Raw genomic sequence first — 14,955 nt, 5'->3', positions numbered from 1 at the left:
GAAACAAAGATAAGGATGAAATCAGATATCTCTTTGGAAAAAATACAGGCGAGGAGATAGTAGAGCGACATCTTCAAAGTATTGAAGGAAATGAATGTTGTGAACCTAGAATTCTGTACTCAGTGTATCAGCCAATCCATTTTCTGTTGCTATAACAAAATACTTGAAGCTCAGGACTTTGTACATAAAAAGAAATGTATTAGACCATACCTTTGGAGGCTGAGAGCCCAGGATCAGGTGGCTTTACCTGTTCAGCTCTGAGGGCCGCAAGCTAGAAGACACCACAACGGCAGAGGTGTGTCTGGAAAACATCACACGGGGACTCCAGAAGCCACAGACTCAGGGACCAGACTTGCAAATTTTATAACAACTCACTCTCACAGGAAGTAACCAGGCTCCCAAAAGAACTGTTTTCATCCCTTCTGAGAGGGGGGTGCCTCAAATGACCTCAGTGCCTTCTTCTAGGCTCCACCTCTCAATGGTTCTGCTATGTGGCAACCCTGGAGAACTGGGCTTCCAGCACGCGAACCTTTGGGGGACACACTGAAAGCATATCCAAACCACAGAACTCGGCAAAACAATCTTTCAAAGAGTGAGCACGCTGTGAGGAATGTTAAAGGAAGTCCTTGCAGCAGAGAGAAATGACATGAGAGAGATACTTATGCAAGGAGACACACAGCACCAGGAATGGTAAGTCAATGAGTTAGTAGCAAGGATTCTTAAACTATTTGACTCCCTTTAAAAGGTAACTATTTAAATAGAAATAATGCATTTTAGGATTTATAATATATATATGAATACAATACCTAACAACTCTAGCATAAAGGCCAGAGGAACGAAGTAAAAGTGCACTCTGTCTTCAAAAGTATGCCAAGTCATCAAAAAGTGCATGGAAATTTCATATTATGAAAATACTATGCACAAATTTAAAATTACTTTTTCACAAAGATAAAATTATACTTTAATTTCATTTTACCACAAACTATTTTGAAGTACCCTCGTATTTTAAAAATCTTACACCATACATAAAGTTGCCCATTATCACTTGAAGATGGACTGTGATACATTTTAAAATGTACTAGAGGGGTCAGTGCTGTGGTGGAGTAGGTTAATCCTCTGACTGCAGGGCCATCATCCCATATGGGCGTTAGTTCGAGTCCCGGCTGCTCCTCTTCTTATCCAGTTCTCTTCTACGGCCTGGGAAAGCAGTAGAAGATGCCCAAACACTTGGGCCCCTGCACGCACATGCGAGACCCAGAAGAAGATCCTGGGTCCTGGCTTTGGATCATTGCGGCCATTTCGGGAGTGAACCAATGGATGGAAGACCTTTCTCTCTGTCTCTCCCTCTCACTGTCTGTAACTCTACCTCTCAAATAAATAAATACAATATTTTTTTTTTGACAGGCAGAGTGGACAGTGAGAGAGAGACAAAGGTCTTCCTTTTGCCGTTGGTTCATCCTCCAATGGCCACCGCGGTAGGCGCGCTGTGGCCGGCGCACCGCGCTGATCCGATGGCAGGAGCCAGGTGCTTCTCCTGGTCTCCCATGGGGTGCAGGGCCCAAGCACTTGGGCTACCCTCCACTGCACTCCCGGGCCACAGCAGAGAGCTGGCCTGGAAGAGGGACAACCGGGACAGGATTGGTGCCCCGACCGGGACTAGAACCCGGTGTGCCGGCACCGCAAGGCGGAGGATTAGCCTTGTGAGCCGCGGCACCGGCCTTAAATACAATATTTTTAAAAAATATGCTAGAAATTCTAAAGCAAAGACTAACACAAGAGTAGGAGAATTAATTCAACATGGAAGATAAAATGGACTCATAAAAAATTCTCAGTCCAAAAGAAGGCAGAAAAAGAAGTAAACAGGAACCAAAAAGAGATGGAAAAATGCAAAATAAATGACCAGATGATAGACTCAAACCTAACCATAGCAATAATCACATTAAATGTAAATGGTCTAAACCACCAACTAAAAGAAACATTTTGTCAAAATGGATGAAAAATCATATGCTGTTGTATGGCAGACATGATTAAATATAAAGACATACATAAATGTAAAGTATTCAGAGGAAAAACAGTATACCATGCTATATTAACTCATCAGAAGAAAGCCAGAGTGCCATTTAGATTAAAAGAACCAACATTGTCTTTATTCTCAACATAATTTTCTAATTTAGAGAATCTGATCAAACTTACTAATTGGCACTAAAGTTCAGGGAAATTGCAGGACAAAAGACAAATATCTAGAAATCAATTGTATTTTTATGTACTAGTAAAAACTTTGGAGCTCAAAGTTAAAGTAACATCACTTAATAATTACAATAAAATATTTAACATTTTGGAATAGGACTGACAATGTATTTATAAACATGTACACTGAAGACCACAGAAGAGTTCTAAGAGATATTGAAGAATGCTTAAATGAATGAAGAGGCATACCTCCCCATGAGTTCATATTCAATATTGTTCAGATATCAGTTCTCAATGGATCTACCAATTCAATCCAATTTTCATAAAAACTCCATCAGTCTTTAAGTGGATATTAATTATTGATTTTACAATTTATGTGGAAATAAAACAACATATAATAAACAAAAGAGGTTTTAAAAAGAACAAAATTGGTAGACCAACACTAATTTTTAAAAAATTGTGGTGTTGTTAGATACATGCTATTGTATGTTAAAAATTAATTAGTTAGGATATGAGGTTTTGTGATCAATTTTCAGAAAGGTGAGAAAATTCTAGCAAAGAAAAAAAAAGCCCCTTTTAATAAAAGGTGCAAGGTACACTTATTATCCACATGCAACAATGTTCTGGCAAGTTAACAGTATTCTCTTCCAGGGATCTTTAAAATGTTTCCCTAGAAAAAGGTCCTCATTTGATAAGGACAAATCTATTTTGTAATTTCACTTCTTCATTTATTATTCCCAGTAAAATAATTTCAAAAATAACCATGTCATGTGAATATGATCCAAGTAATCAGGTATTTTGTAGGTCATGTTAAAAAACCTAAGTGAACACTTTAATAGTAATATGTACACAGATATAATAACCTTCATAAAATATGACATTACATTCCTCATTCTCTTTTATATTAAATCATCACTGTCTTGCATTGCTGCTCCATACCCTGTGGGCTCTCATGAAACAATTAATCACACAATTAATTGTGTGATTTAGGCTGGAAATTGCCTACATGAGAGAACTGGTATGTCCAGTTTAAACACCTATATATTACCGATTTTAAGCAAACAGTATTTCAGCATTAAAAACACTTTCAAATTATTATCTTGTTGACAAGTAGTATTCTTGATAGGCAAGCAGAATCAAAAAATAGAAAGAACTCTGGAATAGGAAGTCCATAATTCTGGGTTTATTTAAACTATGGGTGATCTTTGGCAAATTTCATCATCTATAAAAACAGAACTGTTTGAATTGGCTGATTTGCTCAAGGCAAAAATGTCTGATTTCAACCAATATATGGAGAAAGATTCAGGTCACTTTCTCATCTGACATGCGTAGTCAATTACTTATCTGGCATCTCATTTCTGTCCTGTGCCAAGCATTTTAAGGGTGCTAAGTGACCCCTCAAATGATACAGTCAATCACTTACTGGTTTTCAAACGGGGAAATTTGAAATTACTGACTTAAGAATGCAAGAAGTAAGGAAGCCAAATGCTAGTATCGGGTCCCCATCAATTCTCTCATTGTGGAGACAGCCTGACTGCCAGGACCAGCCACCTACGTCAGCACAGCCACTTGGAATTGGCTAATTCCAGAACGGAGTCCGATTGCACTCACAGGGCCCCATGAGGATTTTGGCACCTTTGGAGCCAAGATGTAATTGACACCGAACTAATGATAGATAAGCATCTTCTTCTCTGCCTCTTGTCTTTTCTAGTTTAAATTACAGCTGGAATATTTCAATGTGTTTATTAAAATCAAAGGAAGTCCAGCACTTTAAAAATGTACTTTAAAAGATGTGTGTATGTGTGTCTTTGTCTTTGTATAGCCAGATAATTCTTTGCAGTGTACATAGTCTATTAAAGAATTTCAAGCAGCAGTTAATCATGAAATCGATTTATTTCACTGATGTGTTCCCCTCAATTTATAGTTCTGAAACAATAATTACAGTACTTGGCACTACTTGACAGATGAGACATAGAATGTCTTTTCTACATCTTTTCACATTTTATGAAATTAGACAAACCACTGGTAACTCAAATTACGTTAAAAAAGGTAAAGTCTTCCTCATCTGCTAACAGATATGTTCTTAGGTCAACAAAGAGCAAATGTTGCCAAAATTTATTCCATTTTGTCCTCTTCTGGACTTTACCTTTGAATTAATGATTATAGGAAGTTAACACTATTTTTCTTCTGAAATTGTGAGCTACTCCTGTCCCATAATTTTGTTCCTTCTGGGTAATGCCCTGGGTTTTATTTCTTTGTTTTTAGTGAGTTGATAGGTGGTAAACTTCCAGTTCAAAAACGTTGATGGAAAAGCCTACGTATTTCAGGCAAGCAGTTGACTGAAGGGGCTAGCTGGAGAGTGTCATTGGATTATGCATTTCTCTTACCTGCTCGCTAGTAAAGAATAGTCAAAGAAACTCACTGACAAAGCATTATCATTGTAATGTTGCAGCTGAAACTACCTTCAGCTTTTTTTTCCAGGTAAAGTATCTTTCCTTACCTGAATAACAAACTCTTTAATATTGTATTAGAATTAGTCACTGGAATATGCAAGCAAAACCAGCAGAATTGTGCTGACCAGAGCTGAGACTAGGATGACACAAAGTGAGGCATTTGCCTCCAATTCAAAATTTAACTTGGAATAAAAATATTCAATAATTGAGATAATAGTAAGAAAAGAAGAAAAAAAATCACCAAATCGATGCAAAAACAAAATCCATGGTGAATAAATCATCAAAATTTTAAATAAAGACAGAGTAAACATTACTTACTATTTTTCCCTTTTGCTTCAGACTTAGTATATATTGACATGCTACAAGTGGAAAATTTCACACTTGACCTCATGTAATAGATTGCAGTCTAAATATATGTGCACTAAAAAAAAATTGTACAAAATTTACCTTCAGGCTATATGTAAAAAGTCTGCATGAAATATAATGAATTTTGTGTTTAGAACTAGGCTTCATTCCCACAATCATTTTATATATAATGCAAATATTCTAAAATCAGAAAAAATAAATCTAAAATCAAAAGCCTTTCTGGTCCCAAGCATTTTGGATAAGGGATATTCAACTGGTATTTAAAATTTTGGTATGTTGGTCATTATGAATTTTTTGGCATTAATTTTGATTTTTTAAAAATTTGCATTAAAACTTTAGTTATCTTGATTAGGCATTGGAATCCTCTAAAGTCTTATGCCAAAGATATTCTGGCCTTACCCTTATACAAACCTTGGCTTTCTACAATCTCTATATTCAATATGAAGTATAAAACTTAAGATCACATAAGTGGTGAAATCTGGATTCAACACCAGGTCTTACAAGGCCTTCCACTGAGGATTGTACTTTCATGCTTTCCAAATGTCTATAGAATCTATCAGCTCTGGAGGAAGCCTCTCTGTTCTTTCCCAGGCTAGGGGTGGAGGATGCTAAATCCTGAGCTAGGGATTTAATTCCAAGACAGGAATTAAAGTTTAGCAGAAATCTACGAATGAGTGAAGGTCCACAAATGACAGATGTATTTAAATTTCTTTGTTGGAGAAGACTCAATTCTAAAAAGACAGGAAAAAATTTCTCTTATACAACATGTCTACTTTTCTTATAGTCTCTGTTTATTTATTTATGTGATACAATCAAGAGTTCTGAGACACAGGTGTCTTAGAGGAAGGGATGCTGTTCCTGTGAAACATGACAGGAGGTGGCAGTAATGATTGCATAAAAGTATGGAGAAATGCAATGAAGACATGACCCTGGGATTAACTGATGGGAAGCTGGTAATGGTGAGGACATGGATGAATACAGTAAAAATGGATGGATGGTTTTTTGATCTTTGATCACCAAGATACATTAACAGGTGTTCCCTAAAATATAACAAGATCTACCAAGATACAAATCCAAAATTAAAGTAATATTTTGTCATTATCCTGCTATCAAACTCTATAATGTATTCCTTGAACTGTCTTCTTCCTGGCTTTATTTAATTGTATTGGAAAACAATACAACAATATTGACTCCTCTGACTTAGCTTGTAGTCTCAGGATAAATACCAGTTCCACCCTCTACCTTTCTCTATCACAGCTAAAAGTTATTCATGAGTTTTGTCCCTTTTGTTTTGAAAATGGGAATTGCAAACCCAAATAGTTCTCAAGAATTAGGCAAGTAAAGTAATGCAGGCTGGGAGTAGTCGCTGTGTTGTACTGGAAATCTCTCAGACTAACTAAAACTGTTACCACCAACTCCAAAAAATGGAGAAAAGTGGGATTAATTTTCCCTGATCTGCTGTAGGGTGTGGAATCTTTCTGTTGGCCAATGTATAATGTTCAGAATGCCTCATATTTTTCATTTTTTTTTCACTAAAAATCATTCATGGAAACAAATATGAGATTTCATAGTGATGGTGAATATGAATCTATAATTTACTTAATAGCAAGTTTTCAGTAACTTACTGGGAATTCCTAAAGGTGAAATCTTATACTTTTTTGCATTTATATTATTAATATATTCCAAGTACAAGAGTAGATGAATGGTTATTTTTTATATGAAAAGCTTTCCCAGAAGGAGAATGAAGAACTTAATCAGGAATGAGCATTTTGGCACGCTGGTTAAGATGCAGCTTGGGATATCTATATCCCATGTTGGAGTCCCTGGGTTTGCATCCCAACTCCATTTGTGATTGCAACTGCCTGCTACTGCACAGCCTGGTAAGCAGTAGTGATTGTTCAACTATTTGGGTTCTTGCCACCATGTGGGTGATCTGGATTGAGTTCTGGGCTCCTGTCTTTGGCCTGGTCTAGCCCTAACTGCTGCAGGTATTTGGAGAGTAAACTAGTGGATGAAAAATCTCTTTTACCATATCTGTTTCTCTAGATGCCTTTCAAATAATAAATAAATAAATAATTAATTTTAAAAGAGAGAAGAGAACTACATTAGGGCTTGTATGTTATGTATTGTGTTGGGGGAAAAAAAGAGGGAAGAGCAAAATCATATCTGCAAAATCACAGAACACTATCAATTGCAGAAAAGATACATGTCCAAAATAAGAAGAAAGATTCATCAAATTGCTGCATGTCCTATGGGAGTAACTTTTTCAAACATTTTTTCCAATTTCCTCCTGTGGCAAACAAACATACTTTATTTAAAAGTGAACTGTCCTGGCCGGCGCCGTGGTTCAACAGGCTAATCCTCCGCCTAGCGGCGCCGGCACACCGGGTTCTAGTCCCAGTCGGGGCGCCGGATTCTGTCCCGGTTGCCCCTCTTCCAGGCCAGCTTTCTGCTGTGGCCTGGGAGTGCAGTGGAGGATGGCCCAAGTGCTTGGGCCCTGCACCCCACGAGAGACCAGGAGAAGCACCTGGCTCCTGCCTTCGAATCAGCGTGGTGTGCCGGCCTGGCTGCCATTGGAGGGTGAACCAACGGCAAAGGAAGATCTTTCTCTCTGTCTCTCTCTCTCACTGTCCACTCTGCCTGTCCAAAAAAAAAATAAAAAAAAATTTAAAAAAATAAAAAAGTGAACTGTCTGATGATTACAAGTAATGAAGATACCCTATGAGTTCAATAACATGTGTCAGCCAACATACCAAGTCAGCATCAGATCTTAACCAGAAATTCAAATTTATAGGTAATTCGGCCAGTGACAGAATTGTCTCTGTTCTCTTTGTGTCTTTGTCCACTGTTCCACTTCCTTCCCCTCAAACGTAGCCATTTACTAATCATGTAAGTGAATCTGCCTTTCCATCTTGATTGAGCCTAATGATTTCTTTTGGGGAGTGACATGATGCTTTTACAACAGCTGGCACGCTACTAGCATCACCAGTCCACATTTCCTATTCAGATTTCAGGCAAGCCACAAACCCCCGAGATTCATGGCTTTGCTTTGGTTTGGTTACAATTTTTTTTAAAGAAACCATGAAACCACACAACAAGTCCATGATCCCAAAGACTGCCAAGCAACCCTGGTTGACCTAGTTAGTGCTGTAGTGGAAAATGGGGGTGGAGAAGACAAAGAGAAAAATTTTACTAAAAATTATGCAGAAAACTAAAATTTAACTCTTTGTCTGGAGTAAAAAAAAAAAAACAAACCTAAATGTTTGAGCCTGATAGAGAATATTTCAAAAAATTTTAAATTTCCTCTTTAAAATTCAGATACCCAAATTTGAATATAATCAAACCCACTGAATTGAAACTCTCTGAGAGTGGCTTTATTAAGTTCTAGTAGTTCTTTTTACATTAGTTTACAAGTTTTATTTTTGAAAACTCGAGTAATTAATATTGTGGGAATCAGTACGTAAGAATTTACTTGGAAAAGTTTTATTTATCGAGAGGAAGAGAGACAGGGAGAGAGGGTGAGAGAGAGAGAGAAAAAAAGAGAGAGCGAGCTTCCATCTTCTGCTTCATTCCTTAAGTGCTTGCAATGAACAGGGCTGGGCTAGTCTGAAGCCAGCTGCCAAGGAACAAAACCCAGGTGTTCAAGGTAGATGGCCAATTTGGGCCATCACTGCTGCCTCTTAGGATCTGAACTGGCAAGAAGCTAGAGAAAGGAGCTGGAATTGAGAGTAAAACCCAGGCACTCCACTATGGGACATGGGTAACTTAACCACTTCAATAAAATGCCTACTCAGAAATATTTTTCAATTCTGTTTCTAATACATACTTCTTAGTAAACTGCTACATAGTACTCCTTACTCAATTTCATTATTTATTTAATAAGGAGATCAATAATACTTATATCTAAAATATTTATACAAATTTTCCACATTATTATTTACTTTTATTTACAGTAGGTACCAAAATAAGTTTTGGTTTAGAGTGAATCTTTATATTTTCCTTTACAAAGTCTTGCAAACCAAGATCGCTTCTTTAATTGAGTTTTTAAAATATTCCTAGCATTCTCAATATCAAAATAAATAGAAGATCCATTCCTGAAAACTAATGTGGAATTGAGTCGACTATAAAAGTTATGTTGTTGCAATTTATTTCAACAAAGACAAGTCCTAAAATGAAAAACATGTTTCTTTTGTCATGTGTCACATACAAGAAAAAAAATGGCAAAAGAAAAGGAAATCTTAGTGTGTTCCTAATTTAGATTCCTTTTCTTTAGTATAAACATAACTTTCTCCAACAATGACACACAAAAACATGTTGTGCCACTCTTAAGTATTAAGGACATTTGTTTTTTCAGTTTTGGTCCCTACCATTTGGACATTTGAAAACATGAAGGTTATATATGCACATGTATGAGTAATGATGGGAGGTGACTGTACTATTTATGTGCATGTTTCTTACCCAGTCTTTTCTGTTTATCATTATTTGAAGGTCAGAAAGACACAGAAAAAGGTCCCATCAACTGGGAACTACTCAAATGCCTGTAGCAACAGGAACTGGACCGGGTTGAAGCCCACTAGGAACTCAATCTGTGTCTTCAACGTAGGTGGCAAGGATCCAACTCTTGATCCATCACTTGCTGCTCTTCTGGTGCACTTTAGGAGAAAACTGGAATCAGGAGTGGAGCAAGGACTTGAATCCTGGTGCTCTGAAATGGGATGCTGGGATCCTAAGTGACAATTTAACCACTATGCAGCCATCCACCCTTTGCTCTTAGCTTAAAAAACAGAGCTTCATAAAACATTTATTTGAGAAATTACAGTTTGGGATGTCAGTCTTAATATCAAGTTTCATATGTTTTGATCAATTCACAAATTAGTGAATTGCCTGGTTAACAGTAATAGGAAAGGAAAGTTTAAACCATAACATATAGTTGCCTACACATATATTTTGCATAAAATATTTTGTAACTTTATCCAGCATGTTTATGGAAATTGGCATTGAAAACGAATCAAGTACATATTAAATCTAAGGGAGCAAATCTACATGTTTAAAAGTATTGAACTAAATATGCCACTTATTTAAATAAAAATATCCAAAAATCCAGTCATCATCTCTTGGAGCTTTTCATGAGCTTTGCAGGTGGGTGGCATTTAATTGAAAGACCAGGTTTTTGAAGGTGGAGTGGTCTCAGGACTGCTGAACATTGGGGTGGGAGTGGCTTACTCTTCATCACGGCTGCTTTTCTCTATGACCTTTGGCAAGGCAATTCTTTTAGTTTCCTCATCTGAACAATGGGTATAAAAGCACTTGCTGTTCCACTCTTCAACCTTCCAGATGCCTTCTGAGCAATATTTCTGATTAGCATATCATTTTCCCTAATTACTTTGTTTTGATTTCTTTCCAACTTGACTCCACCCAAACTCTGAGACCTTAATTACACTAGTGGTAAAATAAATAAAATTGGAATTATTAACAGATGCTATCCCCTGCATTCTTATGGTTCCAGCCAAAGGCATGGCAAAGTTTAAGACTGCTTATGGGAGTTAATAAGATAATCATCTATGAAAGTATTGGGGGGATAAACAGCAGGGTTAGAAATGACCACACAAATCATCTACATGGGTGCCTACTCACAGAACCATGACATCTCATTATTTCTCAAATTCTGATCTACTAATCACCTTCATCATAATAACCTGTGAGTTTATTTTAACAGCCGATCTTGAGATTCTTCAGTACATTATAATGAGTGATGCTGGGGTTGGGGAGTGGTGGTAATGGTGGTGATGAACGTAAATTGAGAATTTTATGTCAGCTTCTCCTATGCAATAGAACACTGAGCATAGGCTGGAGCAAGAGTTTCAGAAGAACAAGTGGCTGCTCCCACTTACCCTTACTTTCCTTCTTTCCCCATTTTACAGCTAGTTTACAGCTCTCAGTTGAGATACCCAACTACAATTATTTTTATGAAGATACAGGCAATTGATTATAGGGGTGATATTGTTCAGAATATAATAAATAACATGCATCCCACTCCATAAAAAGCATTGGAATTGGAAGGAAAGAACCACACTCAGGTGGAGATTCATCTGCTATTTGGCACTTTCTTGTATAGAAGATCCTTACTCCTTCCCTTTCAGTCATTGTCAGGACACCACCTTTAAGCCTTCAGGTTGGGGAAGGGGGAACATGAGTTTCCCAGGCTCCATCTGTCAGATTCTACATGGCATCCCTTTTCTTTCTGCCACTATTATAGATGGAGAAGAGTAGAGCTCTATGGAAGTCTTCAACATTGTGGAGAAGCCAAGGAAGGTTGTAATGTTGACTTCGCAGCAGGATCCTTGGCTGTTCTCAAAACTGAGTAAATCATATTTTAAATTAGCCATTTCATTCAATAAATATCTGAGGACAGGTACGCATTAGAATAAGCAGACCTGGGGCAGGTGCTGTGGCATAGAGGGTAAAGCCGCTGCCTGCAGTTCCGGCATCCCATATGGGTGCTGCTTCAAGTCATTGGCTGCTCCACTTCCGATCCAGCTTTCTGCTGTGGCCTGGGAAAGCAATGGAGGATGTTCCAAGTCCTTGGGCCCCTGCACCCTCGTCAGAGACCTGGAGGAAGCTCCTGGCTCCTGGCTCCTGGCTTCAGATTGGCACAGTTCCAGCCGTTGCAGCCAATTGGGGAGTGAACAAAGGATGGAGGACCTCTCTCTGTGTAACTCTTTCAAATAAAATAAATAAATCTTAAATAAAAAGAAGAGGCAGCAGATTTGAGACAGAAGGCTCAGCAGGATATTATACAAAACATTCTCTTGTCTTACTTTCAGATTCTTCATGTATGACAATGAATAATAATTATACCTACTTCACAGGGTAGTTGTGAGGATATCGTAAGGTTTGTAGTGAAAGCATTTTGTAAGTGGTAACAGCAGAGGAAGCATTTTTGTTTTCCTTGTTGTGATAAAGATTATGGGAATGTAAATGTATTTAAGACAGTGTTCTGTGCTCTATGAACTGAAAGATTTGCAAGGGTGTTGACAGCTGCATGAGTAACTGTAACTTAAATGCCATTGGAATGGATGAAATGCTGGAGAACTTTTTAAGAATTTTGTATGGGGTCACCAAGAGAGGTATAACATTTGGACTTTGTAGTTTGTTTAGGATTTCAATGGACAAGTAATGCCAAAAAAAGAGGGTACTTCTGGGGCAGGGAAGACAGGAAGAGTGACATAAAGCTTAAAAGACAATGTACCTGATGAAGGACACCTTAACTCACCTTGCACGTAATTCCATCTCTACTTTAGGGTCAAATCATTACATGTGGTAGTGTGAAGATGCAGCTGTGAAAAGTAGAATGGCAGGACTGGCGCCGTCGAGTAGCAGGTAAAACCACCACCTGCAGTGCCAGCATCCCATATGGGTGCCAGTTCAAGTCCTGGCTGCTCCACTTCCAATCCAGCTCTATGCTATGACCTGAGAAAGCAGTAGGAGATGGCCCAAGTCCTTGGGCACCTACACCTGCGTGGAAGACCTAGAAGAAGCTCCTAGCTCCTGGCTTTGGCCTGGCCCAGCTCCAGCTCTGTTGTGACCATTCGGGGAGTGAACTACTGATGAAAGACCTCTCTCTCTCTCTCTCTCTCTCTCTCTGTATTTACTTCTCTCTATCTGTGATTCTGCCTCTCAAGTAAACCAACAAATCTTTTAAAAATATTGAATTCTATTTTCTGTTTTGAATATAATTTTGTTAAGAACTACGTTATATACTTTTTCATCCAGTAGGAAAATCTTTTTTTTTTTTTTTTAAATACATAGGAGCAACTGTTTGGTGCAGCAGATAAGCCGTTTGTGTGTTCCATATCCCACACTGGAGTGCTGGTTTGAGTCCCAGCTATGCCATATCCAATCCAGCTTCCTGCTAATGTGCACCCTGGCCAGCAGCAGGTAATGACTCAAGTACTTGGGTTCCTGCCACCTAAGTGGGAGGCCCAGATAAGGTTCTGGCTCCTGACATTACTCTGGCCCAGCACTGCTGTTGTAGGCATTTGGGGCATGAAAGAGCAGATGAAAGATCTCTTCCCATCTGTCCATCTGTCATCTGTCTCTCTCTGACTCTGCTTTTCAAATAAAATGAAAATAAATTAATTAATTTTTAAAATTTAAGTGTGTAACTGGGATTCTCAAGGACAAATAACATCTAGGAAATTACCATTTAGGAAACTGTTTCTGAATTCCATTGCTTTTTGTTGTTTGTTTTAGGTTTGCTCCACTAAAATCTCTTGCACTTCCTTTCTCCTTCTTATAACACCTTTTTTTTTTTTTTTTTTTGTGGCAATGACTCTCTACCTTTATGGGATTTTAAGATTTACTTTGCCCCCGGTTGCCCCTCTTCCAGGCCAGCTCTCTGCTGTGGCCAGGGAGTGCAGTGGAGGATGGCCCAAGTCCTTGGGCTCTGCACCCCATGGGAGACCAGGAGAAGCACCTGGCTCCTGCCATTGGATCAGCGCGGTGTGCCGGCCGCAGCGCGCTACCGCGGCGGCCATTGGAGGGTGAACCAACGGCAAAAGGAAGACCTTTCTCTCTGTCTCTGTCTCTCACTGTCCACTCTGCCTGTCAAAAAAAAAAAAAAAAAAAAAAAGATTTACTTTGCCTATGTGAATCCTAAAAAGATCATTTCCTGTATCTACCTGTACGTAGTTGTCATCTATAATTACACTGAATCACCATTTTAAAGTACAATTTCTGGAACATGACACTCTGGAAATAATCCTTAATTGCAGAAAATGCTGCTTATCTAACATAGTAAGTATTAATCTTATGGAGGGAAAAGGGGGAAAAATGAGAATGTGTTCAGCCTGAGTAAACCGAATTATCCAATCACATAAAAATGCAGACATTAGTTAAGAAGAACATAAAGATAAGAGAAATGGATGAACTCCCTGTGTCACCATGTGTGTGGTGACACCATATATCCCTGATGCCACTCCCTTACTCAGAGGCAGTGCTGCCTTCATCTAGAGGGACTTCAATTGCCTTCTGTAAGCTTGCTCTGATGACCAAGTATGCTCTTTATAAATTTCAGTTGATAAATTCCCTTCTCCCATCCCTTTCTCCTCTCCTCTTCTTCCTCTCTTTTTTACTCTGTGCCATTACTCCTTCTGGAATGCCCCACCCCACCCCACCTCTGGCAGCTGAATCCTTTAGCGAGGTGGCTATGCCGTGCAGCATACTGGGCTGAAACAGGAATGAGTGACAGAATCGTAGCGTGTGTCATTAGTGCCAGCTTTGCTCTTCACCCAGTCCCATTTGTGTGGCTTCCTTTACTTCTGGAATACAGAACATGGTTGAGAATAAAGAAAGGGTGTTCTTAAAATGAACCTTTGAGTTCCAGTCCACCTACTGGCTGCAAGACTTTATCAAAAAATTCAGATTCCTTATCAGTTTGGAGGGAGGGGAAGTTATTGTAAGTATGGTGAGAATCATATTAGACAATGTAGGTAAACAGTGCTCTGTAGGATCATTAAGTGTAACCTGCATGTCAGGGCCAGGACAGAAGCAAGCCTATGTAGGTGCAAGGGAGGCAGCACTTTCAGGGTCCTGCACGAGTAGGAGTGGTTTGAGGGCCACATTGCTTTTCTTGGCTATGACTGTTATTGTCAATTTGCAACTCAGTTGTGATCCAAGAGTTAAAATCTTAGTATGAATTAAATAGAATGAATATTCTTATTTAAATGAACTCTACTGGCACTTAATACATTGTTTCCCCCTTGAGGATATGTACTTAACAGAGACCACAGTTTTGTGATTAAAAAAATAAAGTTTCAGCTCACAGAGGTCACCGTCAAGCCCTGAGAATAGAATGAATAAGGCCAGTCTTTGGCTTGAGGAGAACTGACTGCAGTCTATTAGAAGAGAAAAAAGTGAAAGTCATAGTTTTTTTTTTTTAATTAATGAT

At 38.5% G+C, this 14,955-nt stretch overlaps 1 protein-coding gene across 2 annotated transcripts in view; it reads right to left on the bottom strand.

The window, feature by feature from the left end:
- GREM2 (gremlin 2, DAN family BMP antagonist) overlaps positions 1-14,955 on the bottom strand; it is a 114,719-nt gene that overhangs the window by 71,852 nt on the left and 27,912 nt on the right. Inside the window, exon 2 of one of the 2 annotated variants that reach the window (XM_062210676.1) lies at positions 211-301. The exons of the other annotated variant lie outside the window; for it this stretch is intronic. The gene's annotated coding sequence lies outside the window, so the exon portion shown is untranslated. The remainder of the gene's footprint in view (positions 1-210; positions 302-14,955) is intronic. 2 annotated transcript variants of the gene reach the window in all.

The sequence above is a fragment of the Lepus europaeus genome, chromosome 14 (assembly GCF_033115175.1).
Source record: "Lepus europaeus isolate LE1 chromosome 14, mLepTim1.pri, whole genome shotgun sequence".
Taxonomy (NCBI): Eukaryota; Metazoa; Chordata; class Mammalia; order Lagomorpha; family Leporidae; genus Lepus; species Lepus europaeus.
The sequence above is the reverse complement of the archived record's forward strand: the minus strand, read 5'-3'. Positions and strand labels throughout refer to the sequence as shown.